Source organism: Hyla sarda, chromosome 6 (assembly GCF_029499605.1).
Source record: "Hyla sarda isolate aHylSar1 chromosome 6, aHylSar1.hap1, whole genome shotgun sequence".
Taxonomy (NCBI): Eukaryota; Metazoa; Chordata; class Amphibia; order Anura; family Hylidae; genus Hyla; species Hyla sarda.
The window spans coordinates 60556418-60562421 of NC_079194.1; positions in this window are offsets into that span (position 1 = coordinate 60556418).

Sequence of the window (6004 nt, forward strand, 5' to 3'; positions counted from 1 at the left end):
ACAACAAAATATACTATTTATCAAAGTGCACCATTGCATCCCGCTCCTAACACCTAATACTGGCCACGGATAAGATTCTGATGGAATCCACAGACAATCCCTGCCCAACAAGACAGGGATCAGACAGCTTGGATTTGGAGATCAGGACTGAGGCCAGTCCCCTTTCTCACCCCCATCATAAATATAGCACAACAAATGACGACAGGAGAGTCAGGGCAGATAGCCTTCGCTCGGCCAACATTTCTATGTCTACAGACATTCCAAAAAACCTAAGAGCCAGTTTGGACGGAAAAATAAGTGCATTCTTTAATAATCCTTTTATATATAGTTTACGAAAATTGTAACTATTTGAATTACAGTTGTGGAATTCATATTCCAACCACGAGACATACTGAACAGGAAAGCAGCAAGGAGAATTGACAAAAAGTGCAAGTTTTTCTTTTTTTCCCATTTTGTTTGTACTAAGGGACTTTGTCATATTTAACAGGTATAACCATTAACTACAAACTAGAACTATAAATGCCCTAAGTAATCCATCAGAAACAATGAGACATTGGCTTTAGGTTTCAAGCATAAATCAGCAACACAGTTTGCTGTAGAATCAAAGTAGCGAAAAGCCTTATAGGTCTTTTCCTCTTTGCCAATTTTGTATAATGGTATCTTTGCTACATTTCTCACCTGAACTGTAAAGAGTTGCTCTTTTGTTTTTTAACCCCTTAAAGGACGCAGTCAATTTTTGTTTATATTTTTTGTTATATTTGTTTGGTAAAGTTGGGGGGGGGGAAAAAAATTATAATATATATATATATATAATTAATAAGATCAATGCTGTCAAATTTTTCATAGTTCGGATAATTTCTCATCTTTACATTTTTTTTTTTAAATGGGAAAAAAGGGGATATTAATTTTTATTATAAAATATATATATTCAACATACTTTTTTGGCCCCCCTAGGGAACCTTGATCATTTGATTGCTCATACAAGTCAATACGGATTGATTATTTACTCACTTGCTCATACAAATCGATCATTTGATTGCTTATACAAATCAATACAGGTTGATTAAATCATTTGATTGCTTATATGGATAAATGCAGTACATTGATCCATTCAATAGGTCATCCGCTAATACAGCCTTGGTATGAAGCAGGCTTAGTTTACAAGCCCTCCATATACACCCTAATGGAGCCATGACTGATTTATTTTTGTTATATATAGTTTTTTTTTTTTTGTCCCCAGCTGTTGCAAAACTACAACTCCCACCAAGCACGGACAGCCAAATTGGTTGGGGAACACTGCTCTAAGGGGTTAAAAGAACTTAGGCAAAGGGTCATAAGTTCTCAAAAATAACAGTGTACACAACGTTTTTTTAAAAAGAGCTGTCTCACAGACAATCCCTTTTAAAAAGGCAGGTGCTCTCAGCAGCCCAGGCAAACAATGGAATTTCCTGGGAAAGCCATGGCCAGCCAGGGATTTCCCCTACAGGAAATACGTTTTACATTTCGTACATGGCTAAAAATGGTTGGGTATGTGGGTATGTAGAGTGCCTCACTGTTCTGGTTTATGCAGGGGGGGGGGGCACTCTTCTGACTTCCATATGTCCTATCAAAGCATATGGACTGGGGTGGTCTTCACACGACACCACCTATAAGTTTTACATTTCACACCAGGTGGTAGCGGTAGATCTGAAAAGCAATTATGTTATAGCAGTCACAAATACGGATTTCCTCCAATTTATTAATCCTTCAAATTCTATATAAAAAGTATCAAAATAAAAAAACACCGTTTAGGGTGTAGCACCAAGAGATTTATAACAGCTTCCATTGCAAAAACTGTTCACACAGTGTTGTGTTCCGACCCGTTCACAGTCCATACGGTTCTTTTTTTTTTTTGCGAAACCTGAATGGGTCGGAGCTGACACTGCCGGGTCATGAACTAATTTTTTTCCTTGCTCAACTCATGTCCTTCTGTTGGACTGGCTGACGGAGTCCGCTTTAGCAGAGCACGCCAGCAGTGTGGACGAGCCCTAAAGAGTAGAGTATAGATCAGCTTCAACAAACATGACCCTGACGCACTGACTGTCAATTCATTTAGTCTAGTACAAGTTATTCCGCTTCTCTGCACGGGATACTGATTTATCCTCCCCAGCGTGAGATGTCGCAGTCGTCATTTCAGTTTAAGGTTTTGGCTTCCAACGTTGTTGTATTCACTTTTATTGAAATTCATTTAAAATAAATGAAAAAAATCTGTTCCGCTTTTCCCAGATAAGTCTGGAATGGCAGTCCAGAATCTCTTCGGGGAATCTCTAGGACTAAATGAATTGACAACCTTTAGATCCGGGTTGGGCAAATCTTACTGTAGATTCACTCCATTCTATTAAAGAGCATTTTTTGTCTGCAAACAGTATTGTTATAGCTGAAGCACAAATGATTTTAGAAGAGTACAATAAACGTGAAATAGCTTAAAAAAGGTGTCTATACACATTAGACAGAAATAGGTTGAACAACCGTTGGCTAAAACCATCGCTCTTTGGAAAATTTCATCTGAAGAATGATACTTTTGAAAGTCAATTTTCAATAACTGTAAACTTAAGTGTATGGGTACCTTTAGGGACTGTTCACACTTTTTTGGAGTGTTTAGTTAAAAATAAGAAAGAGAAACTGGTTTCATTGAATATACATATAACCTAACAAATCTTGAACATTACGCAGCGACAGACGCTCTTTACCATCACAGCTGTTACTGGAGGCAGCTTTCAATGAAAATTACAAGTATGTTCATTGAAAAAAAAAGACATTGAATAGTAAACTGTTCACCACTCCGCTTACTAGAGAAATGCATTGGAAGTGCAGCCGCTTAAAATGTCTGTAAATGTACAAATCTAGAAGGTTAAGCACCAGATGTCTTCTCGGCCTCCTATTGTTGAAAGACGGGAAGGAAGCATTGCAGATCTGCATCGGTTTTGCGGCTTGAGGCGGATCCTGACAGGCTAACTAACCGCTTTTATCCGTGCCGTGTGATACAAACACCCTTCACCTACAAAAATGGACATAAATAGGTTTCAGCACCGGTGAATTGTACAATAACCGTAGACCTCAAAAGGCGTTCCTGAGGTCACATTTCTCCAGGTCTTGCACTAGCTTGTCCACAATTCATTTTAAATAGTTAAAAGATGTATTCACTCCAAAGGGTACGTTTCAAGTTTGAGGTTGGAAATAAGAATTTCTTTTTAGCCAATAAGTTAAGAATTTCAATAAAAAAAAATAAGCAATTACCTACACCACCCTTTCCAGGAAAGTCACTGGACATGCAACTCCTCCTATACACAAAACTCTGCGCATAGGATTAATGTGATGGCAAAGAAATACTGGTCTTTGTTTATTCTAACATGACCTGCATACTTATGTTAATGCTCTTTTATCCGGAACAAAACAGAAAAAAAAAAATAATAATAATAATAATTATTATTATTTTTACTTTTCAAAATGAACTTTTCTTAGAATTTTTTTGCTGCTCCGAATTCTCATATAGAATCTCAGGTTCAAAGAATGCAAATTGATGTCGTCATTTTCAACATCTGTCCTTAAGGGGGAACTAATTCACCAATTTTTATTAATTTATTACCTAAAGCAGTTTTTTTTGCAATCAGGGTGCCTCCAGCTGTTGCAAAACGACAACTCCCAACAGCTGGAGTCTCCCTGGTTGGGAAACACTGTCCTAAAGTTTAAAATTGATAAGCCTCAACATCTAAACGGTGGTGGTTCGACTCCCAGCGCCCCCACAATGCTCCAATAAGCACGCCATTGTTTTGTAGCTCGGTGCTGAACAGTGACATTCAAGTGAATGGTACTGGGCTGTAATACCAGGCACAGCCACTACCAAGCATACAGCGCTGTATCTTGCAAACCATTAGGAGGCTGCAGTCTTTTAATCAGCTGATCGCATGGCTGCTACGAGACTGGTGCCATACCATGATAGGCCAATAATATTAACATCCCGAATATTAATGTCCCGTAAACCCCATCAAATTGTGTCAATGGGTTATGACTAGTTTGACAAAATAGATTTATTGCAACTCAACTGCTATTGAAGTAAATGAGAGCCGAGTCGCGGTAACCCAGCATGGCCACTACGTGTACAGCGATGTCAAATTCCACCACAGCACCGGTAAATAGCTGACTGGCGGGGTTGCTGGCTGTAGGAACTCCAACGTTCTGATACTGAGGATAGGCATTCGATAAAAAAAAAAATAAAGAAAGTTCTGGAAAACCCATTTTATATATGAAAACCACTATGGACTGTTCATGTACGACTACTAATAGAGATGAGCGAACTTACAGTAAATTCGATTCTTCACGAACTTCTCAGCTCGGCAGTTGATGACTTTTCCTGCATAAATTAGTTCAGCTTTCCGGTGCTCCGGTGGGCTGGAAAAGGTGGATACAGTCCTAGGAAAGAGTCTCCTAGGACTGTGTCCACCTTTTCCAGCCCACGGGAGCACCGGAAAGCTGACGAGCTGAGAAGTTCGCGACGAATCGAATTTACTGTAAGTTCGCTCATCTCTAACTACTAATATAATTCATTTATATGGACCTTTCCCAACCAGGGTGCCTCCAGCTGTTGCAAAACTAAAACTCCCAGCATGCCCGGACAGCCGAAGGCTGTCCGGGCATGCTGGGAGTTGTAGTTTTGCAACAGCTGGAGGCACTCTGGTTGGGAAACAATGATACGGACATACGCACCTAATGCAAATGATACTAAATTATATATATTTATTATACTGATGTATTTGCTTCAACCCCAAACTGTAAATGATGAGATATTAGACTTAATCTGGGATCACCGTGATCTACATATAGGATCATAAAACCTTGTGCTTTAATATCATAGGATTTACAGTTGTGTATATTATATACATCCCGGCATATAATAGCCGGAAGCTTAGCTATATGACGTAATAGCTAACATGCACAGCTGTAGACCGTGTATATGTGGTGATCATTACAAAAGTGCACTATTCATTATATTCTATAAACACTCAGTACCTGGTTTCCCTTCCTGGCCTCGAAGCCTCTTTTACATATATTTTACTCTTCTTTTTATGTGTGAAGTAACTTATTATGTTTGCCATCTCTTTTAAGCACTCTCTACAGCAATATCGGTTACATGACATTGAGTAAAGCGCGTCTTTCACAGGAATGAAAAGACAGGCGCCACCATAGAGATAATATAAGCATACTACATATGTAAATGCATAAAATATACTACATGGGGGAGATCAAAACCTGTCGAGAGGAAAAGTTGCTGAGTTGCCCAGAGCAACCAATCAGATCGCTTCTTTCATTTTGCAGAGGCCTTGTTAAAAATGAAAGAAGCGATCTGATTGGTTGCTATGGGCAACTTTTCCTCTGCACAGGTTTTGATAAATCTCCCCCCATGTGCCCATTTTGTAGAAACTATTCTACTTCCGTATAGAAGTTTTCCGCATCATGTATCTACATCTAGAGACTGGTGTTATAAATACGTATGCCTTCTGTTGTATACAAGTATACCTGAAATTAGGAGATGGTCCAGCACTTTGTATAAATGCAGCTTTATTGAAGATCACAACACACACATAAAACGACTATACCATCAGACGAGTTTCGAGCGCATGCTCTCTTCCTCGGTGACGCGTCACCGAGGAAGAGCGCATGCACTCGAAACGCGTCTGATGGTATAGTCCTTTTATGTGTGTGTCGTGATTAGAGATGAGCGAATTTACAGTAAATTCGATTTGTCACAAACTTCTCGGCTCGGCAGTTGATGACTTATCCTGCATAAATTAGTTCAGCTTTCAGGTGCTCCGGTGGGCTGGAAAAGGTGGAAAGAGTCTCCTAGGACTGTATCCACCTTTTCCAGCCCACAGGAGCACCTGAAAGCTGAACTAATTTATGCAGGATAAGACATCAACTGCCGAGCCGAGAAGTTCGTGACGAATCGAATTTACTGTAAGTTCGCTCA